This window comes from Mustela nigripes, chromosome 6, assembly GCF_022355385.1.
Source record: "Mustela nigripes isolate SB6536 chromosome 6, MUSNIG.SB6536, whole genome shotgun sequence".
Classification (NCBI taxonomy): Eukaryota; Metazoa; Chordata; class Mammalia; order Carnivora; family Mustelidae; genus Mustela; species Mustela nigripes.
Window position 1 is genome coordinate 68461681 of NC_081562.1, and position 27945 is coordinate 68489625.

Here is a 27945-nt window from a genome sequence, read left to right on the forward strand (position 1 = left end):
GAAAGAGTTTTCCCTGAGTATAGAATTCTAGGTTGATAGTACTCAAAAGATATTTCCGATTGTTTTTTGTCTTTCTTGTCTTTGCTCCTCAGTATGTAATGTGCCTACTTTTCTCTGGCTACTTTTAAGATTCTGTCTTTATTGCTGGTTGTCAAATACTTTATTACAATTTGACTTTCATGGTTTTCTTTATATTTATTCTGCTTTGGGTTTGTTGAGCTTCTTGGATCTTTGGGTTAATAATTTTTATCAAATTAAAAAAATGTTTAGCCATTTGTTCTTCAAATATTTTTTTCTGCCCTATCTTCTCCCCTCTGAGACTAATTTCATACACATTAGACTACTTTATTCTGTCCCACAAGTAATTTTTTTCAATCTTTTTTCTGTCTCAATGCAATTTTTTGTCTCCATGCAATTTTTCAATCTTTTTTTTTGTCTCAATGCTTAATTTTGCATAGTTCCTTAGTTGTATATCTTGAAGTCAATTTATTATTTTTTTTTTCTTTAGCAGTGTCTCTCCAGTGTACTTTTACATCTCAGATTATGCACTTTTTTTTAATCTCTAAAAGTTGTATACAGGCTCTTCTTATATCTTTGGCTTTTCTCTTTATGATGATTACATATTATCTACCATTTTAAACATATGAGTCTTAGTTACAATAGCCATTTTAATATCCTTGTCTGTTGGTTTCATCTCTTCCACTTTTGTGTCTGTTTCTCTTGGTTAGGGGTCATATTTTGTGCTTCTTTACATTATCTAGTATATTTTTAATTGAGGTATAATTGACATATAATGTTATTATTTCCAGTTTACAACATAAGAATTTGATATCTATATACATTACAAAATTATCACCACAATAGGTCTACTTAATGTCTGTCACATTACATAGTTACAAAACTTTTTTCTTATGATGACAATTTTTGAAGGCTACTCTCTGAGCACCTTTTGAATATGCAATACATTATTATTAGCTATAGATACTATGTTGTACACTACTCTCCATTACTTATTTATTTTGTATTTGGATGTTCTTATCTTTTGACCCCCTCATTTCTCCCACTCATCCTCTACCTTCAGTAGCCACTACTTTGTTCTCTGGGTCGATGAACTTTTTTGTTCCCAAAATTTCACATATATGTGCAATCATAGAGTATTTGTCTTTCTCTATTTGACTTATTTTATTTAGCATAATACCCTCAAGATCCATCTACGCTGTCATAAAAGACAAGATTTCATTGTTTTTATGGCTGAATAGTATCCCATTTATATCACATTTTCTTTTTTCATTCATCCATCATTGAACACCTAGGTTGTTTCCATATCTTGGTTATTGTAAATGTTGCAGTGAACATGGGTATGCATATATCTTTCTGAGGTTGTATTTTAGTTTTCTTTAAATAAATACCAAAAAGTGGAATTGTTGGATCATATAGTAGTTCTACCTTTAATATTTTGAGGAACCTTTCTACTGTTTCCCATAATGGTTGCACCAGTTTACATTCCCATCAGCAGTGTACAAGGGTTCCCTTTTCTCTATATTCTTACCAACATTAGTTATTTCTTATCTTTTTGATAATAGCTATCCTAATAGGTGTGAGGTGATCTCATTGTGGTTTTGATTTTCATTTCCTTGATGATTAATGATGTTGAGCATTCTTCCATATACCTGTTCACCATCTGTATATCTTCTTTGGGAAAAAAAATGTCTATTTAGATCTTCTGCCTATTTTTTAAGTGGATTGTTTCTTTTTTGGGTGCTGAGTTGTATGATTCTTTATCATACCTGGTCTTTGTAATTTGATGCTAAACATTGCTAATTTTGCATTACTGGTACTGGGTTTTCTTTTTGTCCTTTAAATAGCATTTGACTTTCTTCTGGATGCCATTAACTTACTTAGAATAAATAGTTAGAGACTCTCTTTTAAGCTTTGCCAGAGTGAAAGCAGAGCAACTTTTGTGTAGGATTATTTTAGTCATTCCACTAAGGCCTTCTGGGGATTCTTCCTAAGGCCCTGTGTATTACAAGATCTTTTTACTCTGGCAAGTAAAAAAACAAACTATTCCCAGCAGAACTATTCCCACACATTGTTTTGCCTGTTCTTTTCCTGGTAGCTCTTTCCCTCCCCAGCCTTGGGTAGTTTCTTCATTTACATGAACTGATTAGTATAGAGCTGAAAGACTCAAAGAGAGCCCTCTGCAAATTTCTAGAACTCTCTCTCAATATATGCAGTTCTTTTCTCTGGTGCTCTGCTCCATAAAATCTAATCATCTTGGTCAACTTAAATTCCAATCTCTGTGCTTTCAACACAGTGAGAGTACCATACTGCATTTGGTTTCTTTTTGTTTTATGTCTGGAAAATCTCTCTGGGCAGTAAGACAGTGTGGTCCTAGAGCTCATCCTGTTGTGTACCTTTCCTTGGGGATTATATTTCTGTGGTGTCTGTTGTCCAATGCCTGAAAACTGTTTTTTCCCCCACATATTTTATATTTGTTTAAAGTGAAGGGTAAGTGAGTTCCTTGTTACTCCATTTTAGCCAGGACCTAAAGTCCCCATTTGTTTGTCTTCTGTAAGAAAGCACTATGTCTTTTGCACCTCATAGACTCAAAGAATTTTAGAACTCAGTGGACTCCTAGAAGACATCTAATCTAAGTCTTTATAGATTTCTGGTAAATGATACTCAGACATGAAGAAAACACACAACAATATGACTTTATGCTGTATAGGAAGCCATTTTATTCCAGCTGTTAAAATAACAGCAATTATACCACAATTGATGAAATGGAATTATTGATGATGACATTAGGAGTAGAGTAATAGCATTCTGGGCATTGTCACCAGGTAAGTCATCTTTGGGAGGTGCCTGTGTAATCACCCTTACTGAGTCCAAAGATAAAGAAAAAAAATCCCAATTTAATTCTGTTGGCTACTAGTTTCCATTGCTATCGAATGCTTGGACTGTAGGACTCCTTTTCTTTTCCAGCAACAATTTCAGTAATTGGTTGACTCCAGGTTCTAACTGCCTTCTTGATACTTTTTCCCTCTGCAGAGACACTGGTGATATTTTACTGATCCATATCTACCTGCTATCTACTTAAAAGCAACTTCAGTTTCGTTTAAGATGTACCTGAATCTAAAATCTCTTTACTGTCCATCCTCATTGTTCATTACCTGCCTCTTTACAGATGATACTCTCCTTAATATCAACTTTATAAGGATTTCCACCCAATCCACTAAAGTGGAAATATGGAACTTGAGGCTCCTGTCAAGTGCTAATATGGAAAGGGAGCTTACACTTTAGGAAACACTTGTTCTTTCTTTTACTACCATAGAACATACCATAGTGCAAAATGGACCTCAATTGAAATCTCATTTCTTAGTTATGATTAGAGCCATGGTTAAAGATTTTAGTAATAGTGTGATATTGTGATATGATAAGCAATATAAGTATATCTGGTCTTCCCCATTTTTTTGGCCAGAGTCCCATTTTAATTTTTTAAGTGGTAACAGCTACAAAGGCTAAAGAAGTGTCTCTTGTTATTCATAACAAGTCCCAATCCTGGCAGGGAGCCACTAAAATCCTCAGAATCTCCTAAGTGATGAGTCATAAAGGTGTCTTGATATTCATAATAAACACATTTCAGCCACATCTGAGTTTATGTTACAGACCTGATATTTGGAAAACTCCTAGATAACCCCAGGATGAGGGGGTGCTGGCTGCTAAAGGAAACAACCATGTGATTAGAGGTTTAGAAGTTTTGATCCCACTTTCTGACCTCAGGGGATTTAGAAGGGCTAGAAGCTGAGTTAATGACCAATGGCTAAGTATTTAATTATTTGATTAATTAAATAATTATTTAATCAATCATTTAACTAAATTATTAATTAAATTATTTAATTAATCATACCTACATAAGAAGCCTCTATTAAAATCTTTTATTTTATTTTATTTATTTATTTTTGTTCATTTCTTTTCAGTGTAACAGAATTCACTGTTTATGCACCACACCCAGTGCTCCATGCCATATGTGCCCTCCATAATAGCCACCACCTGGCTCCCCCAACCTCCCACCCCCTGTCCCTTCAAAACCCTCAGATTGTTTTTCAGAGAGTCTATAGTCTCTCATGGTTCATCTCCCCTTCCAATTTCCCTCAACTCCCTTCTCCTCTCCATCACCCTATGTCCTCCATGTTATTTCTTATGCTCCACAAATAAGTGAAACCATATGATAATTGACTCTCTCTGCTTGACTTATTTCACTCAGCATAGTCTCTTCCAGTCCCATCCATGTTGCTACAAAAGTTGGGTATTCATCCTTTCTGATGGAGGCATAATACTTCATAGTGTATATAGACCACATCTTCCTTATCCATTCATCCGTTGAAGGGCATCTTGGTTCTTTCCAGTTTGGCGACCATGGCCATTGCTGCTATAAACATTGGGGTACAGATGGCCCTTTCTTTTTTCACTACATCTGTATCTTTGGGGTAAATACTCAGTAGTGCAATTGCAGGGTCATAGGGAAGCTCTATTTTTAATTTCTTAAGGAATCTCCACACTGTTCTCCAAAGTGGCTGCACCAACTTGCATTCCCACCAACAGTGAAAGAGGATTACCCTTTCTCCACATCCTCTCCAACACATGTTGTTTCCTGTCTTGCTAATTTTGGCCATCCAAACTGGTGTGAGGTGGTGTCCCAATGTGGTTTTAATTTGAATCTCCCTGATGGCTAGTGATGATGAACATTTTTTCATGTGTCTGATAGCCATTTGTATGTCTTCATTGGAGAAGTGTCTGTTCATGTCTTCTGCCCATTTTTTGACATGACTCTCTGTTTTGTGTGTGTTGAGTTTGAGAAGCTCTTTATAGATCCTGGATATCAGCCTTTTGTTTGTACTGTCATTTGCAAATAACTTCTCCCATTCCGTGGGTTGCCTCTTTGTTTTTTGACTGTTTCTTTTGCTGTGCAGAAGCTCTTGATCTTGATGAAGTCCCAAAAGTTCATTTTCACTTTTGTTTCCTTTGCCTTTGGAGACATTTCTTGAAAGAAGTTGCTGTGGCTGATATCAAAAAGGTTACTGCCTATGGCTAAATATTTAGTTATTTGATTAATTAAATAATTATTTAATCAATCATTTAACTAAATTATTAATTAAATTATTTAATTAATCATACCTACATTAGAAGCCTCTATTAAAATCATAATCAAAGGGATTAGGAAAGTTTCTTGGTTGGTGAGCATATGGAGAGGCTGGGAGGGTAACACGCCCACAGAGGGTATGGAAACTCCACATCCCTTCCCTTAAACCTCATCCTATGCATCTCTTCCACCTGACTATTGTTGAGTTGAATCCCCTTTATAGTAAACTGTTAATTTCATAAGTAAATTGTTTTCCTGAGTTTCCTGAGCCACTCTAGAAAATGATTAAACTTGGGAAAAGGGTCATGGTATCTCCAATTTAGAGCCAATTAGTCACAAGCACAGGTGACAACCTGGACTTGTGATTGTCATCTGAAGTTGAAGGGTGAGGGTATTCTTGTAGTACTAAGAAGCCCTTAACTTGTAGGGTGTGATGTAAATTCAGCAGTAAGTTAAATTATGGATACCTAGTTGGTATCCAGAAAACTGGAGAATAGTTGGGTGTGGAAAACCCACAAACATCTGGTGTCAGAAGTGAAGTATTAGGAGCAGTAAAGGTAGAGGAGAAATGCAGAATGTTTTCCTCTTTCAAGCAATATCTATTTTCTATTACTAAAAATATATGTGCACAGAATAGTTTAAGATAATCACACAACATTCTAGTAGGTTTTATAATTACATCCACAATTTCTGACCTCTCCTTCCCTATATGCATGTCTTTTAGAGGTAGTTATTATTAGGGTATCAATTTTTTTAAAAAAGAAAGAAGGAAAGTTAAAACTACCAGGGAAATAATGCCTCATCTTCATGACTTTTCCTATTTTTTGACATTTCACCCCTTTTAAAATGGTATTTCTTTGAGTTACTTATACAACTAAAATGTTTTGGAGAAAATTAAACTATACCTTAACTTATTGTTGTATTTTATAACAGTATCTTTTTTTCACATAAAATCATCAAACGTAATTTATATCTACCAGCAATATCTGATTCATGTGTTTTATTGAAAATGAGACACCTAGGGTGCCTGGGTGGCTCAGTCAGTTAAAGTGTGTAACACTTGATTTTGGCTCAGGTCATGATCTCAGGGTGGTGAGATGGAGCCCTGCTTGGGTTCTGCTCAGTGGGGAGTCCGTTGGAGATTCTCTTTCTCCCTCTCCCTTTGCCCCTCTCCCTCCTTGTTCTCTCTCTTTCTCTCTCTCTCTCTTCAAAATATTTAAAATCCTTAAAACTAAATAAATAAAAGAAAAGAAAATGAGACTCCCTTGAGGACTATGTACTACTAATCTTGCTTTGTACCAGTGACTCAACTCTTATCAAACAACTTCTTCTAAACAAAATGATTGTAGAAGAATCAGTTGTCTCTGATTGTCTATACCACATAAAATCAAATTTATAAGGATTATGCTATGACACAGGGTACCCTCCAAGATGCTTGAAAAATGACCATTGTGTATAACATATATGTATGATGAATACTTAAGAACTGCCACATATTATGAACATATACTTTCCTGTCAGCTTATGTGTACATATATGTTAAAAATCAGGACTTCAAGTTTTGTAGAAATAACCATGGAATTTGAAAGAGCTGTATGGAGTTAAAGTTAGAGCTGCATGAGAGATTGCCCCTTTGTCACAACCTGGAACACCACCAGGACTTGAAGTATGGAGAGTAAAAGTCCTTTCACTCAAAACTGGCTAAAACAAGGAAGTGGCTACTATTGAAGCATTTAAGAAAACTTAGTTATTTGTTCATATCCTCTTCAAGTTGGGTTTTATGCATAAGCACCCCATCTTTTCAAAAGGAAATTTCAGGCCAACTATTCAAGTATATCATTTCTTTACCAGGGTTTTTTTGTTGCTGTTTTTTGGTTTGGGTTTTTTTTTTTTTTTTTTTTTTTTTTTTTTTTTTTTTTTTTTGCCTTCAATATAGTTGTGGTTTCTGTTTTCTCGTGTTCCATCTTAAATAGTCAGCAAGATCCAGTCTCCATTACTTCACACCTGAGCACTATGATAACTCTTTCTCTCTACTCTATTTCATCACAAAACCCTGTAATAGCTACTGAAGCCTTTTTCACCTTTCATCATTCTATCAGCAGTCTTTTGATGGCCTAATGGTCCAACTATGCTGCACTGATAGAGATCCCAAGCTGTTCATTCTGCATAGAAGCTGCATGAAAATACTCCAAGGTAAACCTGGCGATTCACAGACCTGTACCCCTGGGGATAAAAATATATGTTTATAAAAAATAAAAAATTAATAAAAAAAAAGAAAAAACTCCAAGGAGCCCCAAGTTTAAATATGCCAGAACAAAGCTTTGTATTACATCTTTGTATTATGCCCTTTTTATATATACAAATATACAACCAAATAATTTGGTACAACCACTGTATAAAGTAGTTACATATCTGCCTTCAAATTAAAAAAATTGAAATGTTCTGATTATTTTAAGGTCAGAAAGTTATAATACTTTTTAATCTAGGTTTTTCCATATGTAGATGCCACAATAGGATTAAATAATACAGATTTAATTAAGGAATTGCCTGTGAGAGAAAAAACAGATGGGAGTCAGAGAAGGCAGATTTTTTTGACCATGGTGTAAGAACAGTGAACAAAAAAAAGGGAAGGAAAGTCAGATGGAATGATCCTAGATCACCATGCAACCTAAGGAAGTTTCAGCAAGACTCTCAGAGATTTCTCAAGGCAAAAGCGGCTGCCACCAGGGTTCTGAATCTCCCAGGAATGGACCTATTTTGATAGCGCTTCCGTGTTCAACCCTTATCTGGGAGCAGCCCATGGGAAGCATGGCCTTAGAGCAAACAGGGGATGGATGCAGCTGAGCCCTGATCAGGTTCTCTGTGGTTACATTCTCATTCCCCACCACAATTACTTTCTTAAAATATCAAATATAGTTCATAATTCAGGAATTTATTTTATAGAAAACATCCAAATACACCTAATTATAATTTCTGTCACTATAGGACTTGTATATTATTATGTCAAATATTTAAGACTGGACACAATATGAAGTAAAATAACTAGGTCTCAAAACAATATACTTCATAAATGAGAAGCAAAGGAATCTTGCTGCTAACATTCCAGAGTCGAGCTGATTTCATCTACATCTTGAATCTGACTGTGTTTAGCATCTTAGGCAAAAACAGAAACAAATTAGGCAATTCTTTATTATTATTATTATTATTTTAATAACAAAAGAAAGCCAATAAACTTAATACCATCTTTCTTCCTGGAACTAAACTCAAACGGGAATTTATTACTTGCTTCCCTGTATAAATGCTTACTCCCATAATGGGTCATATCTCCAATGGTGGATTTACTAAAGGATCAAAAAGCAGTTCAAGGAGATGATGTTGTATTGACCTCCCCTGACAGCAGAGGACTTAACATTAAGTCAAGGAATTTCTTCTTGGCTTAAGTAATATGACTCAAAAACCATGCCTTCAAGTATTCTAAAATAATACTGGGAAAAAACTCAAAGAATTCAAAAGAGAAAATAAGAGGCCTGCTCATTAGACTAGGCTAGACTTTCCCAATCGTCTGTTACTATACAAAGGTCTTTGGTCAATCTTTGAGATATAAATTTATAGCAGAATTTATAATCAGTGTTTTTTAAAGTGTGCTGTATAATATAATTCATAGCCCAAGAGAAGATATTAGAGGATAAGCAAAATTTTAATAATATCACTTTAACATGTGTTTTTTTTTTTAAAGATTTTATTTATTTATTTGCCAGAGAGAGAGAGAGAGAGAAAGAGAGCAAGGGCAAGCACAGGCAGGCCGAGTGGCAGCAGAGGCAGAGGGAGAAGCAGGCTCCCCACCGAGCAAGGAGCCCAAGTGGGACTCGATCCCAGGATGCTGGGGTCATGACCTGAGCTGAAGGCAGCTGCTTAACCAACTGAGCCACCCAGGCGTCCCAACATGTTTTAATAAATATATAACCAGCCCATTGAAACCATGAGTTCACAGATAAAATTTAGTCAATAAAACAATTTAAGATGAGTATTAAGTAATAGTATATTGGTAAGAAAACATGGAAAACATCAAATGGTGAGGGTGATGTAGTAGGCTAGATAATGCCCCCAAAGATGTCTACATACTAATCCCAGAATCTGTCAATGTTCACGTACATGGTGAAAGTTCACATTTTGCAAATATGACTGAACTAAGGATACTGAGATGAGATTATCCTGGATTATCTGGGAGGGCCCAATGATATAATTGTAAGTGTTCTTAAGAAGGAGTCAGGAGGGTCAAACACAGGACTGGGACATGTTACAAAGAAGCAAGAGGCTGGAGTGATGTGAGGAAGGGGCCTTGGGCCAAAGAACACAGGTGGCCTCCAGAAGCTGAAAAATACAAGGAGCAAATTCTCTGAAGCTCCAAGAAGGAACTACTACTGCCAACAACCTGATTTTAAACCCATTTAGAAGACTTATTTTAGATTTCTGGCCTCCAGAACTGTAAAAGAGTAAATTCCTCTTGTTTTAAACCAATGATAATTTATAACAACAGAAATAGGAAATGAATACAGATGTTTATCAAATGACTGACATTTGTGAAACATTGTTTTGGCAAGTGTCTGAAGGCAGGTATTTTACGTCACTGATTAAGGAAATAGTCATAAGCTACAGATGCCAGGCTTGTAACTTGTGTATTCATCATTCAACAAATATTTCTGCAAGTTACTCATTACCCTGGTATATAATTCATCTGGGTGTGGACACTTGAAATCAGTTTTGTAATTTAATGATAATAATTAGTTAATAACATTTATTAATCATTAAGCAGGTAAGACATTGTTCTAAGCACTTTTTATATATTATCTAGCCTTATGGGATAGTTTCTGTTATAATCCATATTTTTATAGGTTGATTTTGCTGAGGAATGGAGAGGTAAAATAACTTACCCAAAATCACACAGTTGTGGAGCCAGCTTTGAACCTACAGGTCTATTTTTGTTTAGAGCCTGGGCTTTCACCATATTTAAGGAGTTCTAGATGTTCTCTTTCCATTTCCTAGCCTAAATTTGACTTCAGTTCCCCCTCTTATAGTGTTGTTATGCTCTTCATTAAGTGATCATTCTTCTGGTTGTAGAAGCCAAAGTAAAATAAAAATAGTTCTGCCTTCCCTCTGCCATTTGATCATATTAAAACCACATTCCTATTCAATATTTATTAATAATTTTCTCAATAGAAAGCTATTTCAAATATAAAATCATACAAAGTAAAATACCTTTAACATTAAACAAAGCTCATGGAGAAGTAATAAAAATTTAACACTCAATTAAAATGTCATCAATTTTCTTTACAGGAATTTAGATTAATCTGTGTCTTTGCCCTTTGAAAGAGCAATATGGACTTACTCCATTACTGTGGAACCTTGGAAAAGACATTTAGGCCCTTTGGGCACCAAGACCCACTTCTGAAAAATTGGAGTTGGGCTGAAAAATTGGAGTTCCCCAAGCCTTCTTTGAATTTTTGAATTCAATGACTGCAATATATTTGTTTCTTTGGGGAAAAAATTACTTAAACAGAACACTGTCTGTTAATATGACACAGGACTCTGATTCACCGATGTTTCTAAGAGCCATGTGTCTTTTATGCTAGACTTATTGCCTATCTTATAGACTACTTATGAAATGTGTTCCCTTTCAGTGGCTGGGACCATGTCATTATGTTTTCTTTAATGGTCTACTTGCTTCTGTGCACTTTCTACCTCTTGGTGAAAATCAGTACCCATTTAGTTTAAACTTAATCTTCTATTACAGTTTTCCAAATACTGCCTGCTTCAGCCACCCCAGTTAATATATAACATCACTTAGTTAACAGGCTCAGAAATGTCCAAAGTTAAGAATGTTGCAGGAAGAATATCAGCATTAGGTATATGGTCAGACCAGATGACCTCTTAGGGTCTCAGTGTTTTAGGAAATGTAATGTAATTTTAACACTGAAGATCCTAGATACTAGGAGTCCCTCAGTCCTGGGAAAAGCAAGATGGTTAGTTGCCCTTTTTAAGGTCCCTTAAATCCTAAGACTCTACATCAGTGCTGTCCAATAGAATTTTCTGCAATAATAGAAATGTTCTGTATCTAACACTATCCAATTCAATAGCCTCATGTGGCTATTGAGTACCGGAAATATGAACAATGCAATTGAGGAACTGAATTTTAATTAAGTAGCCACATGTAACAAGTAGCTACTGTGTGGGACAGCACAGTTCTAGGTGATGCCATGAAAATTATCATTAGTGAGGTGTTTCTTACACAGCCCTCAAGGAAACACGCTGGAAAGCAGTATGATTGCACACTTGTATGACATCAGCCCACCAGCTTTATGTCCTGTATCCACTGTTAATACCAACAAGGCTGTATAATAAGGTTACTCAGGAATATTGATAAGACTTGCCTTTATTACTCTTGAGATAAAAAAATAGATTCCATGATGTCTCTTTGAGAAACAAGTGATTTAAGTTATGTTTTAGTCTGAGTTTCAGTAGGCCAGTAGTCATATCCAAATGAAAGTACTCTAGTATAATCAGTACTCTGGTTTTGCTACTGAGAAAGGAGCAGCTGTGGATTTTAGGTGTATGGAGAGTGAGCCCTTTCTGGTGGTTTAGTGAGGCTAGGGACATTATACCAATTTAAGTTCCATCTTGGAATGAGGGCTGATTTAAAATTTTCCTAAGAGAAACCCAGGGAGCTGAAGTTTGCTTTATTATATTAAAGTGAGCAGTCAGCAGACAGAAAAACACAACAGTACATCCTAAAGAAAAAAGATTTTTCTTGAATTGCAGAATGTTGACACCATACATCTGTCTGACATCAAAGCTGTTGGTTATAAATCTTGCAGATAACTGATCATCCCAAATCCACAAAGGCAAAAGTTGAAAGAGAAGTTGGAACATCAGAAGAGGCAAAGAAACTCCACAGCCCCTGAAGGAGTTGAAGGCAGTTACAGTGTGACATATATCTTAGGTTTCTGCAGGATTTGGCTGTCCATTTAAATGCTAATGAGCAACCCTGGCATATCCCAGGGATTAAAGTGCTGAAGCAGGCGGCAGCACTGGAAATCTCAGACTGTTCTTGAATATTCAGTATCCATGTGCTAAAGAGTCCAGGTACACTTTTAAATGTCAGAGGACAAACCACAGCTCTCACTATGCTCTGGTATGAATTTCTTGGCAACGTGCCACTTTTTAAAGAAAGTACGAGTGCAGTTTTACGTTTTCAAGTGATTTTTATTCAGTTGACCTGATGTAAAACAAGAGGTCATTACCTGCAGTTTATACACAGGGTATTAATTGAAAGGCAAATTCAAAAGTTCTTCCTGGTTAAAATTTTTTTAAAACTCTTTAACTTTCAATCATCTTCAGCTATAAGAACTGAAAACAGATATTTGAGGCAAATTTCAGGGTGTTTTTTTTTTTCTCTCATTTTCTTACTCTGTATTTGGTTCTGTGGCACATCAAACCATACTAATATAATATCACTGAGCCAGCAATAAGCAGGCACTTTGAGAGATAGTAATAACACGTTATTGAATTTCGTGCCTTGAGAAAAGGAAGAAGCTATCCAAAGGCTGAGATTGAGCTCCAGAAGATCAATTATAAAGGGAAATTTACATGCTCTATGGATAACTGCTATAACCTCTAGAGAGCACGGGTTCTTGGTATTCTTCAGCTGTTATATACAGATTTTCTTTCACATGTCAGGTGTTGGGCTAGATGCTAAGGGTGTAATAAGAATAGTAAACATTCACACACGGATTGTCCTGTGATTAGCACTATGTGAGTGCTTTACATATATGGTAATTCACTTAAACTTGTGAGGATGTAATCTAGCCTGTGGGTTGTAAACACCCTTATGAGGTAAATATTTATGGCTGGGGAAGCTGCAGTGGGGATTATGAAAGCTAGCGAAGTTAATACAGGTTGTGATAATGAAAATGGGAATCAAATCCTTATAGTCTGATCGTGAAATCTACACTCTTAAAACCACTATACCTACTGCCTTAGTCCTTAATGTTACATTCCAATGACATTTTGGCCAATCTTCTGTTTGAAATTTCTTTAGGTATTTGGCTTTTTAAAAAGTAGAATATTGGCTCTCACTCAATGATAAATGCCTTGTGGTTTCCCTCGTGTGGTGATTTGCCCATGTGTGATGTTCTATAAATGTTTGTGCTACAGTCAGTATAGTTAGAAGGAAGGTTTTGGAACTAAAGAGAACCTAGATACAATCCCAGCCCAACCACTCCCTCAATACATAACTCAGTTTCTTCATCTGTAAAATGGAAATAATTGAGTTATTGTGAGGATCAAAGGAGATAATGCTATAGAAGTTTTTAGCACAGCACCTGGCACATAACAAGCTTGCAATGAAAGCTCAGTTTTTGGTTAAAATAAATTACTTGTTTTAAATAATTGTTAGACATTACTTTGTCTTTAAATTAGAAATGAACTTAAAAATATGGGACCATGAAAGACCTGAGAGAATCTAGGCCAAAACCTAGAGCTGAGGAAAGCAAGGTCTAGTCGACATAGGAAAGAACATTAGGGGTTGAAGCCGACAGCCAAGAAAGAATTCTTGAGACATCTTTGCTGCAAAAAGGTGGTTTTATTTAAGCACAGGGACAGGACCCACCCATGGGCAGAAAGAGCTGCAGTGGGGTTATGAAGAGTATGGCATTATACACTTTCAAGTTGGGAGGGGGTTAGGGTAGCACAAGTCTATGAGGAATCTTGGAAGCAAGGTTTCCAGGACCTTGAGGGCACTAGCTATTGTTGGGGAAAGGTCATTTATTACTGTCTAATAAAACCTTAGTCATGAGACCCTTCAGATGTATATCAGTGGTCTGTATGCTTGGGGGATGATTGCCAACACATATCTTGGGGGGTTTAGAGATAAAGGAAGTTTCCAAAGGAATTTTTATATGTTAAAGTAGACATCAGGATCCTGGTGGGGCGAGGATTGCCTTTGGCCCTTAGCAAAGTATTGACATTGAGACAGTTGAGTCCCTAGAGGAATGTCACTCTGCCTGTTTCAAGGACTTTTCAGTGGGCTGTATGTAGTAAGGAAACTTAATACTTTTTCTTCTGCCTTTGTTTCCCACATTATAGTCAGACTAGAACATTGACCATTTAATGTCCACTCAGGTATGTTTATATAGGGATCCTTCCTCCATCCCCTCCGTTCTTCTATTACTTTATTAACTCACTCAATACACTTTTTATTAAAGTGCCTCCCTAGGTATCAGGCTCTGTGATAAGGATAAAGCAAATACCAAGTTTCTACTTCTCACCCACCTTCTTCTCTGGCAGTGGTTCTTAGAATGCGGATCCTGGACTATGAGCAGCAGCAGTATCACTTGGTGTGATGGTTAACTTCCTGGGATACCTTTGCTAGGCCCTGGGGTACCTAGACCTTTTGTCAGTCATTATTCTGGCTGTTCTGTGAGGGCATTTCTGGATGAGATTAACATTTGAATTGGTAGCTTAAGTAAAGCAGATTGCCTTCCCTGATGTGGGTGAGCATCATCTAATCAATGGAAGCCCTGGATAGAACAAAACGGCTGGATAAGGGAGAATTCTGACCTGTGTGCATGAGCTGGAAAATACCTCCTTTCTTGCCTTTGGACTGGCATTAAAAAAAAATTGCTTCTTCTTGGGTCTCCAGCCTGCTGCCCTTTAGACTAGACGTTACACCATCAACTTTCCTTTTCTAAGGCCTTCAGATTTAAACTGAAACTCACACTATTAGCTTTCTTGGGTTTCTAGCTGGCTGACTGCAGCTGTTGGAACTTTTTGGCCTCCATGATCACATGAACCAATTTCTTTCTTTCTTAAAGATTTTATTTATTTATTTATTTATTTATTTACAGAGAGAGACAGTGAGAAAGAGAACACAAGCTAGGGGAAAAGGAAAGGGAGAAGCAGGCTTCCTGCTGAGCAGGGAGCCCAATTCTGGGCTGGATCCCAGGACCCGGGGATCCTGACCTGAGCTGAGGGCAGACACTTAAGGACTAAGCCATGCAACCACCCCTGAACCAATTTCTGTAAATCAATCAATCAATCAATCAATCAGTCAGTCCTGTGGTTCTGTTTCTCTGGAGAATGCTGACTACTAATACATTCGGGAATTCCACTGTGTCTGTATCCTGAGAGTGGGGGCCCATCAATTTGTATTTTGCCAAGCCCTCCAGGTGATTAGTACATGCACTAAAGCTTAAGGACACACCTTAGATTGACCACACCAGTGAAGAGGGCAGTATTTTAATATGGGTGGAGTTAAACTCCTGAGTCATCACTTATATTCAGATCTCACAAATGCATGTCACTTCCCTGAATTAGCCCATTTTGATAGAATACCTTTCCTTCAATAACAAGTAGGAGGCCCTGGTTGTCAAATTTCTTAACGACCTTAGTGCATATAAATATAAGTGTAAATATGCTAGGTTTTTCTTGGTGTTGCTCAATATAAATATATTCTAAAGACAAAATGAAACAGGCAAGAAAGCTCCCTCAAACCCTCAGAGATTCTAATAGTTTTACTTTTGGTGTGGATGGACCTTATCATGCCAGCAAGCTGCAGGAACAACAAAACATTTTTACACTAGGCAGTGTTCAGCAGAGCCTGCTCGATTTGCATGGTGCTCCCTCCCTAGGCACTGTGATCTTTATTATTTCTTCCCCATGTTTATACATGCGGCTCTGCTTTCAGACTCTTCAAGGGCAATCAGAGGAGCTACAGGAATTCACATTTTGCTGTTCCATTACCAAAACACACTGTCCTCAGGGCTGTTCTAAGTTCCTGTGAACTATGGGTGGTGCATGTTTGCCATTTTCATAGTAAGAGTCAGTCTGTAATGAAAGTCACAGACTTTTGTTTTCCCGAAGGAACATCATCTGGAAAGAGTTTCATTTCTTGCCCAACAGAAGGAATGCTTGGACAGATGACTGACCGTTCATGTCAAACACATTGTACCGTACATGGTCCATGTGTGGTGTCCATAGAGGTAAGACAGACCCTTAGCCAGATAGCATGTTCTGGAATTCTTTGCCAGCAGAGCAGCAGTCAGTTTTTTAGTAAATGTACACAAGTGAATTATGATGTGTTATGGGCTATTAATCAAATAATCGGAACTTATATTTGTCATCACCCACAAATACTCACTGAGAACTTCTATGTACAAGCCAATGTCCAATGGCATTTTACACAGATATAAACACAGAAACCCTAACTCATCATCATTACCACCAAGTGTATATTGAGTGTCTACTGTATACAAGCCGGTGTTTTTGGCCATTATGCACAGACACCTATAAACTAAAAGGCCATTTGCTGAGCGTCTTTACATATTGAGGATCTTTATTAAGGCATTTTATGTATATTTTAGTCATATCCTCTTGACATCAATATGAAGCAGGTATTATTGTCACCTTTATAGATGAGAAAGTGATATATGGAGATGTTAAATAGTTTGCTCAAAATCACTTATTTTTGTGAAATGGAAAAAAACATCTCAAATCTGTATCTTTCTGAATCTGAACATTGTTTTCTCTGTGCTTCCAGAAGTTTTTATCTAAATGTTAAATCAGAACACATATATAAAATAAACAAACAAATGCCCTCTACAACAATGCAAATCTACAAATACAAAGTGACAAATGAAGGATTTAAAGAGTAAATGTCAAAAAGCTGTTCTACCAAGGTCCAGACAGCCAATCAGAAACCACACCAGGTATCTTAACAAAGAGATTGACAAAATGGGTATTAGAGAATGGACAAGGCAAAAGGGAACCCAGAGATAATTACAGGAAGCTCCCACTCCTACATTGTGGAAACAAAAACAAGAGGTTGGAAGTATCAGAACTTAAAAACTCAGAGGTGGGGTCCTGCCTAGTTGAGCCAGACCTCTGAGGAGGGGCACTAACTGGCTGGCAGTTCTGAAAGGGGTTGTTAAAGCTGATCTTGGGAAGGTGGGGGGAAATAATCTGAAAATTATAATCACTCACTACTAGACTAACTGCTGCAGATAAAATAAAACAAACAAACAATGCTGGGGAGACCCCGAAAGGAATAGGAAGCAGCCAGATATCTGGAAGAAACCGTTAGAACAAGTAACCCTGTTTTCCTTCAGCCTTGCAGTCTGCCTCTTACTCTCTCATTGGCAGAGTCTGGCATGGACCCAGCCAGCAAAGGAAAAATGTTGTTCCTGAAACCCTCATTGCCTCTGACTATGCTCATCCAGGGGAGCGTGGGAGGGGGCAGGCACAGACCACATGATGGCTCACCCATGCATTGATTAGTTCATGAAATCGAGGAGAGGCTCCACGTATGCACAGTTCAGTTTTATTTATACCCTCTCCTCCATTTGCTGAAACTCCACTCATGCTCTTGGCTCTTTTTATTCTCATGGATTAAAGAAGGTAACGTTTGGGGACACCTGGTTGGCACAGTGGGTTAAAGCCTCTGCCTTCGGCTCAGGTCATGATCTCAGGGCCCTGGGATTGAGCCCCCGCATCAGGCTCTCTGCTCAGCGGGGAACCTGCTTCCCCCTCCACCCCACCCCCACCCGCCTTTCTGCTTAGTTGTGATCTCTGTCTGTCAAATAAATAAATAAATAAATAGAATCTTAAAAAAAAAAAAAAGAAGAAGAAGGTAACGTTTGCCAGGTTGTCAGCCGGGTAGGTGGATGTTTCTCAGGTTTTCCACCACAACTCAGTGACTGGTACATGAGTCTACTGACTTAACTCCTTTTAATTCAGTTCATTGCTCCTGATACATTGCCCTCTCTAATAGCATAGATTGTATTCCCACTTAATATGTCTCTCTGATTTTCTTTTCCTATTACCAATGGAAACATGCCTCTATTTGTATTTTCTTTTTCTATGCTATTACCTTCTGATCAGAGCTGTTTATTATTTTTATCCCAAGTTGTAGATGAAATTCTTGGGGTCTGGGGTTTCAGAGGAAAGGATAGTTAGAACAAAGAGAATCCTCAAGTAAAATAAATCATTGGTTCTCTAGACTTCGGTCCACAGCTGGTTTATGATGAAGTTTTTTCTAGTGAAAAATAAAGACTATATCAAGAACTAAGAGAGACAACAAAGCATGATGGTTCCCGGTGAGGGCTGTGGAGCCACATAATCTTTGGGAAATTACTTAACCTTTCTGTACCTCGGTTTTCTCATCTATGTAGTGGTTGTAATAAAAATAGCTGTCCCATGGGGAATGATGAGGATTCAGTTAATTATTACATGTAAGCACATAAAGCAGCAAGCACTCAATAAATGCTGATAATATTACTTTTAGACAACTTAACTATACTAATGGTTCTTTCTTGGGCAGAACTGCCTAATATAAAGAGATGACATTATTCTTACTTGTTTACATCTGAAAATGCTCTTTCTTACATTAAATGGAGTTAACAGTAGATGCAACAAATTCTTTAATTCCTAGAACACTGTTATAAAGCACTCCTAAGATATATAAAGAAATGAACAAATATCAAACAATAACTTGTTCAGGATTTTTGAGTTTATAAAATATTAATTTACCCTTTTAGCATGGATACAGTGGCCACCTTCCATAGGCCAAACTCTGAGACCGTCCTAGAAATAGCATGATGAGCAAGATAAACAGTTCTTATTTTTAGAGTGATAGCAGTTTAATAGACTTTTTCCACTTTACTTGTTTACTTTGTTCCTGATAACCACATTGGGGAAGGACATTGTCATCATCATCATCACCATCATCATCATCATCATCATCCTTATTTTCAAGAATAAGCTGAAGCCTCATTAGAGGAAGACATCCCATTCTTTGTGTTATAGAGCAGACACAATTTGGGTTCTTTTCACTATAACATAATGATAGACTATGTAGGTCTACTCCTTCTCTCCCAGGAAATGTATCCCTGTTCTCATGATGGGAGCCTATGGGAATATGTGCTTAATAAGCGTGAATGAAGGTCAGCTTTTCTGGAACACATCTGGTCTGTGAAATAAGACTGAGTATAGATTTGAAATTTTTTCCAAGAAAGAACAGTTTTCTCGGGAATTTAACAATTGGGGCTCTAACCCTCTCATCTCTTATTTGTTGAAAATGAAGGATCTGAACTGTATCTTTAATTCCTCTGGCCTCTTCTTTCCACCTTCTTTATGAATGTTTGCCTCACAGTCCCCCAAGAGGAGACCTTACTAGGCTAATATGCCTCGTGGATCTTAAAGAAGAGCAAAGCATACACTGGTTCTCTTCTCTCTATATCCATTTACTTTTTCTCAATGTTATTATCTTTAAACAATGCCGGTAAGGGGTCATTTGATAACAATTTAAGATGACAAAAATGTTAAGTCTCAAAGAAAAGGAATTCTGAAATGATAGACAATGATGTTGTACCTGCACTCTTTGCTGAAATCATAGCACATTGGCTTTCTGTTCTTAGTTTTAGCTTTAATTCATTAATTTCTCATGAAACTGTAGTCATTAAAGTGAGATATTTATGTTACACCCACACAAGCTTTTAAGGTAGAATGGTAGGTGCTTTTCATACATAAACTTATAAATCCTTACAACAATTCCACCAGGTAGATACCTGGTATACAAAGGAAGAAACAAAAATTGCTTTTAAAACTCCTTCCTTTCTTACATGCTTTCTTTAAAAAAAAAAAAAAAAAAAAGCAACATAGAAATGTATTTAAATAAAATATTTTCAGATAAGTAAGTCACCCAACTAAAATACATTGGAATTATGATTTGAACCCAGAGCTCTCTGGCACCAAAGTCTGTGCTTTTCCTCTTATACTAGCACTTCCCAAACTTTATACACCCAGACATGATGTCCACAAGGTATTAATAATGTTGGTCCTCTGAAGACATCCATTATCAAGTATACTTGGGAAATAGTGAACACCCTTGAGTCCTTTGGATATAGACAGTGTGTAGTATGTAGCAAATTAAGACTTTGAGAAGTCCTGCAGAACAGAGAAAAAAAAAAGAACGCTTTATTTGGCTCAGACTAGCATTTGAGTTTCTGTTCCTCTGCCTGTTTAAACACTTAAAACACAGCTGTAGGATAGAGATAATGGGACTTCACAATGCATCAGTCAAAACAATGAAAAAACAGGGAAAAGTGCTAGACTTGGATAAAAGACTCCCCATTGGTCCAGGGCCACTGTCTGGGTCAAGATGCTCTGCTAAAATCTAGAGGGCAGTGTTAATGATGATCTTTGGAACAAAGGTGTCACATAAGAAATGGAAAAGTCCCTTAGAAGGAAGAGTGGTCTAAGTTAGAAAGGACCCATTTAGCTGGAAGCACTGTGTAGTTACAGTATGATGAATGGGCAGGAAGAGGCTGCAATTAAAAAAAAATCATCACTTTATAATTGTATATATAGCTATTGTTGGGTCCTTCTCAATCTTCATACAGATCAAGGCCAACAAGAGACACTGACTAGGGGCACCTGGGTGGCTCAGTGGGTTACGCCGCTGCCTTCGGCTCAGGTCATGATCTCAGAGTCCTGGGATCGAGTCCCGCATCGGGCTCTCTGCTCAGCAGAGAGCCTGCTTCCCTCTCTCTCTCTCTCTCTGCCTGCCTCTCCATCTACTTGTGATTTCTCTCTGTCAAATAAATAAATAAAATCTTTAAAAAAAAAAAAAAAAAGAGAGACACTGACTAATTTTCCTAGGGTGAAAAAACATCTCAGTTTGTAGGATTTTCAGTCTAAAATTGGGAGAGTCATGGGTAAACCTGGCTAGTGGGCCATCGTACATTTACTAAAAAATTATTATTTGCAAAGGTTGTTACTGATATTCTGGCACCTTGTCCATGTGATCTGAACACATTTTAAAATTTTATTCACTTTGTCAAGGGAGTTCATTACACAGATAATTAAGGACATAGTTTTGATGTAGATTGAAGAATCCTTGTGTATTTGATGCTAATGGTATAATTTGGGATCTGTCAGGGATACACCAAGTTTTTATTCTTAGCAAATCGGAGCAGAGGGCAGTGTAATTAATCTGATATTGGCCCCTTTAGTAATGTAGGCCTGGCGCAAGGAGACCTATGCCAATTCCAGGACTGACAGGATGGATCCACCTGGGAGGCAGAAAGCACCAAGTTTCAGGGTTATAAAGGCCTCTAGTAAGTGGTCAGCCATAGAAGTCCACGATTCATAGAGATTGACAGGCTACATCCAGTTGGCATTTATAAGAAGAACAGGGACATAGCCTCTGAATTAGGAATCAAGGCAAAGCTTCAAGTGGTAGAACCAGCAAGAACAAAAAAGGGCCAGTTCTCAAAGACAAGGCAAGTACAAGACACCACGGGAACATCAGAGAGAAGTGAGAGGCAATGTGTTGGCCAGCATGCAGAGCTTCACACCCTCATGTATAACAAGCAGTAAGGTGTTTGGTAGCATTGTACAAGCCAACAAACTCCCTCCAGGACATTTCATATTAAATAAACTTTTCATGACTGTGAAGAGATCAAGGGCCCCAGGCTTCTAAATACTTCCTGTCCCAGAAGAGCAAGACTGAACGTGTAGATGGGAAGATCATCAGAACAAGCTAGCAAAGACAAAGAGGAAATGGGGCCTACTAATTGCTGGTTTCAGCAACTGTTCATTCAGTTCCCGAGGGCTTGGGAGTTCTGGGAATCGATACGTAGAGAGACCAGCTTTGAAGTCACAGTCATCTTCTACCCACTCACTATCGTGAGAAATGCTCAGGGAAGACCCATAAATACTGTGTTTGCATGCCTTATCCTCTTTAGTATCCCACCTGAGCTCTTCCGGAGAACAAATGCTTGCTGTGGGTGGCACTCTTCAGGGGGCAGGACATGGAGAATGTGGGACTGGGGCATAGAATTCCACATCATCTTATGTAAGGGCAAATGTTAAGTGTTTGGTTTATTCCTAAAGTAGGAGGAGATGGAGGGACTTGGCAAAGCTGTCATCCTCATTTTTTATCATGTAGGGCCTCTTTTACAAAAAAAGAGAGGAATCTGTTTCTTTTACAGTTAAAAAATGGAAGAGTTGCTTTCTGAAATTTCAGTGTTAGAGTTCATGGTCCTGCATCTCTTCTGAACCTACATAAAAATGTCTGATTTACAGTTAGCTGTTGTTGAATGATGATGCTGAAAATCGTGCCACCACACTCTGAAGCCTTGCAAAATGAAAGCCCTTGTAAAGTTCCTTTTAAAATGCTTTTTTTTTTTTTTTTTAACAAGGACATCTTATAGAATGTTTCTAATGACTGGAGGGGAAATAAAAAGATTAATCACTTTATAAGCACCAATTAATGTGACTCTTTATGCTATTAGTGTCTTACTGAACAATCAATTTTTAAAAAGAAATAAAAGTTTCTAGGATTTACATTGCCATGTTTCAGCTAATGTCTGTTTATTATTCCCTGGCTTAACTACTTGCTGATTTATATCCTTAAAACAAAGTCCTTACAAATATTTCCTTCATTTGAAAATCCAGTTTTAGATTTAATACTCTACAGTTAGTTCCTCTAAAAGGGAAGATCTGGGAACAAAAAAGTAATATAATTTTCTGAGAAGAACTCTCAGATTAAATTCTTAGTGTAATTCCTTTAGGTAGCAACTTCCTCCAAATCTCCTTCTTGCACCCCCTAAGCTTACCTTGCTATTCAAGCATTTCCCAGTAAGGTCACTTTTTGCTACTCCTTTCAATATGGATAATCCTAGGGTTTTGTCATCTTTTTTTGCCTCCTCACATATTTTCTCTGGGCCATCACCTCATTACTTCAACTGACATCTCTAAACTTATGACACTATATTTATAGCTCTACCCCCCAAACTCTCTAAAGCTCTCAACTGCCTTATTGATACCTTTCTTGGGAAATTTCATAGCATCTCAAGCTCAACATGTCTAAAACTGATCTGCCCATCACCTTTTTCTCTTTTGTTCTCTATTTCAGGAAACGCCATGACTGCTATCACTTGGCCAAGCCTGAAATTTGTGAATTGTCTTAGACTTTACTCTCCCTAGAAAGTGACTCTCCACAGCCAATATTGCTCACAGTCCATAGTGAAGGTCCTGACAAATTTCCTCCTGCCAAGTGCAGCTCCTGATCCTCCATCTCACACTGGGTGATGCCATTAAATTTTCTTATAGCACTAAAGCTGAATGAAAGTCTAGAATGAGGTGAGACCTGAACCCTCTGAGTCATGCTATCTTAGGAGCCAAAGCAAGCCTCCAACTCTCTGTCTTTTTCTCTTTTATCCATTTGTGATTCATGAGGCTGAATGGAAGACAGCTACCAAACTGCACTCAGAATTATTTCTGTCTTCTAACTCCAAGTGTGTTTCTTAATCAAGAGTGTTGAGTTCTCTAAAAGATGCTTTAAGATATCACTTTGTACACTTCCAGAATGTCTAAACCCCATTTAGATCAGGTTGGGATAGCAATCATCTATTTAGACAAATGACATGTGAAGCTTGAGGCTCTAGACAATTCCTGAATGTCTTTGTTTACCAGGTTGGGGACTATAATTTGAGGAGCTAGTTGAAAACCAGGGTTCACTTGTGAAATCACAGCAGTTCAAATCGATGCTTTCATAACATCTTGAAAAGTGCTTTGGTATTTACATAAAGAAGTTGAAAGAGGCTCTCTTCCATGATCCCTGTAAATAAGGTTCTTTGCTAAATAAACATGCTATTTGAGATATGGTTCTTTTGTGCCCTCTACCCACTAGAGAAGAGGACTATGAGCACCTAATTTTGTGTGATGTGGTCGTGAGGCCACAAGCAATAACTTGTGCCCATAGCCCTGCTGAACAAGGGCCGGGTCACCTGCCAAGTCAGGAAATGAGAGAACAGCAATTGTACATATTATCTGGTGATCTCACTTGGAGTCATTGCTGAGTTTCAACCAATTTCCAAGGGATTTTTTTTTTTTTTTTCAGTGACCATCCTAAATGTTATCTTACTATCATGAAACAAAAGGTTTGAAAATTTTTGTGGAATTTTTGTATGGAAGTTAATTTAAGCTTCACAGAATTTGTGCCTTACTTAAGAAAGAGGGTCTGCCCTTTTGTGCTAATATGTATTGTCTTCAATGCCCAGCCATTTCGCAGCTATATAGAGAAATATTTGACTTATCATATTCTCTAATTTAATTACTAAAAAACTAAGGCTACAATGATTGAAATGTGTCCTTTCTCTGATAATTCCACTTGAATCATAATCCTTTCAAAGAGAGGTCATCCTTTTTCTCCTCCGTGCTCCTTGTGTCAAGTTTAGTAAATAATCTCAGCATCTTTTACCTACATTCCACTATTTATTTTTTTTTTTTTCTTTTTCAACCTGAGAAAAATGTGATGGTGTTGATGATTTAGAAAGACCAGGTCCTATCTGGGCAGAGGATGGATGGGAAAGAGACTGGATAAGGGAAGTAAGACCGGGACCAGAATAAGCTGGGGTCCTGGCTAAGAAGCCCCGAGGCACCATGTCAGTAGGACCAGATGTGAGAAGAGCCAGAATAAATTGGCTCTGGCACAAGTTTGGCTTATAGAGATGGATGGGAGTAGAGAGGGAAGAGGGAGCTGCTAAGGGTGAGATGCTATGGTGCATCCAGGGAAGGTGCCCAGAGACCATTGTCCTAGAGTGTCTAGTGCTCTGAAAGGTGTGAGTTTTTATTGCCTTAAATAGATCTGAGCTTCTTCACAAGCTTCTAAGCACTGGAAAAGCTAAATAAGATGTAAATGTCACCTTTTTTCGTTCTGGTTTAAATTATTCAATCCCTTTGGGTCAATGCTCAGTCTATTTTATATTTTATTTTATAATTTTGCTTTTCTCTGAAGTCCATAGCATCTGATTATAGAACACCCTTCTTCTCTGCCTCTGTTGGTCACTTTTCATCTCCATGTTTTTGAGGACCAGAGAAAAGGCCTATATGGCCAAGCAATAGAGAGCAACAGGAAGGACTATGCCAGGTGAGTCTGGACATGTGTCACGGGGGCTGCATCATAAAGACCTGGTGTGCTGTGTTGAGAATTTTGGTCCTTATCCTAAAAGCAGTCAGATGCCTTTTAAGGGTCTTAAAAGAGTGAAACAACACTTGATGTGTTTTTGTGGTGTTTTTGGTTTTGTTTTTATAAAAGACAAAGTGCAAAGAATGGAATTCAGTGAGACAGGAAGAGATATAGAGGAGTATTTAAGAGGCCAAGGCAATAGTCAGGACCGTATCATGGTCTGGACAAGCATGGTGACAGTAAAGGTAGGAGAACTGGACATAACTTAGGAATTATTTAGATAGGGTTCGTGATGGAGAAAGAGGGATCTAGGATGATTCCAAAGTTCCCACAATTAGCAACAGAGGTGCCTGAGAGAACACAAGAAGAGAGTATGTTCCATAGGAGTGAGAGTGAGGGCTAATTTAGATTTCCTCACCTACTGACTCTGACACCTGCCTGGGGAATTCTAACTGCTGTGGTTATACGGACAGGTAACTGTTGCCATGGGAGATAACTCTGTAATTAGCTACACTATACATACATATTATCCAACTTCAGCTGGGTCTCCAGGCTCTTTGCAACTATTCTTACCAATTTCAAAGTAAATCCGTTTCTATTCCTCATATTGACTTTAAAAAACATTTGCATTCTTTCTATACCTGTACTCCTATCTTTCCTCCTCGGTTTTAGCAAACTACCTTGCCTCTTAATTTACTTTAAAAATACAGAGGCCAAGGGTGCCTGGGTGGCTCAGTTGGTTAAGCATCTGCCTTTGGGTCAGGTTTTGATCCTGGGATCCTGGGACCAAGGTCCAAGTCTGGATCTCTGCTTAGCCGGGAGTCTGTTTCTCCCTTTTCCTCTGCCCCCCCCACCATTCATTTTCTCTCTCTCTCTCTCTCAAATAAATAAAAGCTATTTAAACATTTTTTAAAAATATAAGGCCAAATGATGTGATTTTCCTCAAATTCTCTCACCTCCACTTCAAAATGTCTCTGAATCTTTTTTTTTTTTTTAAGATTTTATTTATTTATTTATTTATTTGACAGATAGAGATCACAAGTAGGCAGAGAAGGTTGGGGGTGGAAACAGGCTCCCCACTGAGCAGAGAGCCTGTGGTGCTCAATCCCAGGACTCTGAGATCATGACCTGAGCTGAAGGCAGAGGCTTAACCCACTGAGCCACCCAGGGGCCCCAAAATGTCTCTGAATCTTAAGTTGTTCTCTTTTCTTTCTTCTTTCAGTGGGAGAAGCATCCCTGTTCCCTTTCCAAGTTAACTTCCCCATGTGTATTCCTGATACCACCCCATTCCACCTTTTCTGAAACATTGTTTTTTAAAAATTTTGTTTATTTATTTGAAAGAGAGAGAGAGAAGGAGCGGGGGAGGGGCAGAGGGAGAAGCAGACTCTCCCCACTGTACAGGAAGTCTGATGCAAGGCTCTGTCTGAGAACCCCAGGATCATGACCTGAGCGAAGGCATATACTTAACTGGTTGAGCCACCTTGGCACCCCTAGAACATTGTTTCACAGACTATCCCCAATTTCATGTTAAAGAAAATAACTTTTTTTTTCCAAGCCCATTATTTATATTCTCAATGCAGAAAATTTGGAAGAACAGAATGGAACTAAGATGAATATAAAAATCACCTACAATCTCATAGAGTGAACTATTTTTTTTATTTCTAATTTTTTAAAATTTCTCTTTGTACTAATCCCCTTCCCTTTTTTTTTTTTTTTAAAGATTTTTTGTTTGTTTGTTTGTTTTTTGGACAGAGATCACAAGTAGGCAGAGAGGCAGACAGAAAGAGAGAGAGGATGAAGCAGGCTCCCCACGGAGCAGAGAGCCCAAAGTGTGGCTTGATCCCAGGGCCCTGGGATCATGACCTGAGCTGAAGGCAGAGGCTTTAACCCACTGAGCCACCCAGGTGCCTCTAATTCCCTTCCCTTAATCTGGAAACATGTTCAAGTCTTCTCTTGAGCCCTAACCCTAACTATTAAAAAAAAAAAAAAAATCCTCTCAATCTTGCTTCCCTTTCAAAAACTTCTGTGAAATCTTTCATAGCCATCTACTCTTCAGTGCTATTGGAAGAGTTTTAGGATGCCTCTTGAGTGAAAAATTTGCCTCAGGTTGGGGGACTGAGCCAAGAAAATGTGCAAGACATAGATGGAAGTCATGCGATTATCTAAACCTATACCTGTATATGTTGGACATGCCCCTATTGATTCACTGTCCCAGCTGGTTCCTGTTGTATCTTGGATTTTGCCTCATGTCTGGTTGTATATTTCCCCGACCACCCTGCCATATCCTCAGTCCCTTTGTCCAGACCTATCCATTTCATGGCTTCATTTATCATTCCATATGGATGACTTTGAGTTGGTATCAATAACCAAGACCTCTCACTGATAGTCAGAATAACATTTTCAACTGCCTTCTAGTCACCTCAATTTGAATATCACACCAGGAAATTCAATACATCCAAAACTAACACTATTCTATTATCTGCCAAACTTATTTCACCTCTTGTGTTTCCTATTTCAGTTAGTGGTATTATTATTTTATTCAGCCAAATTAGACAGTGAGTCATTTTTGACTCTTTACTTTCCCGAATTCAACATCAAATTCTATTGACTTAATATCACATTAACTATTTGCTTTTGTCAGGCACATTGCTAAGTACATTAAGTGCACTCTCCCAATCTTTCACTATATTCTGCATTATTCTTATAAATGAGAAAACAGAAACTTGGATGTTTAGAGCTCAGTGATAAAGTCACTATTTGAACTCAAGCCTCTTTA

General features: G+C 37.8%; 1 protein-coding gene across 15 annotated transcripts in view; it reads left to right on the forward strand.

The window, feature by feature from the left end:
• Nucleotides 1–27945, forward strand: part of LMNTD1 (lamin tail domain containing 1) — a 497491-nt gene that overhangs the window by 270923 nt on the left and 198623 nt on the right. The window contains exon 4 of one of the 15 annotated variants that reach the window (XM_059402761.1): nt 23115–23341. The exons of the other annotated variants lie outside the window; for them this stretch is intronic. The gene's annotated coding sequence lies outside the window, so the exon portion shown is untranslated. The remainder of the gene's footprint in view (nt 1–23114; nt 23342–27945) is intronic. 15 annotated transcript variants of the gene reach the window in all.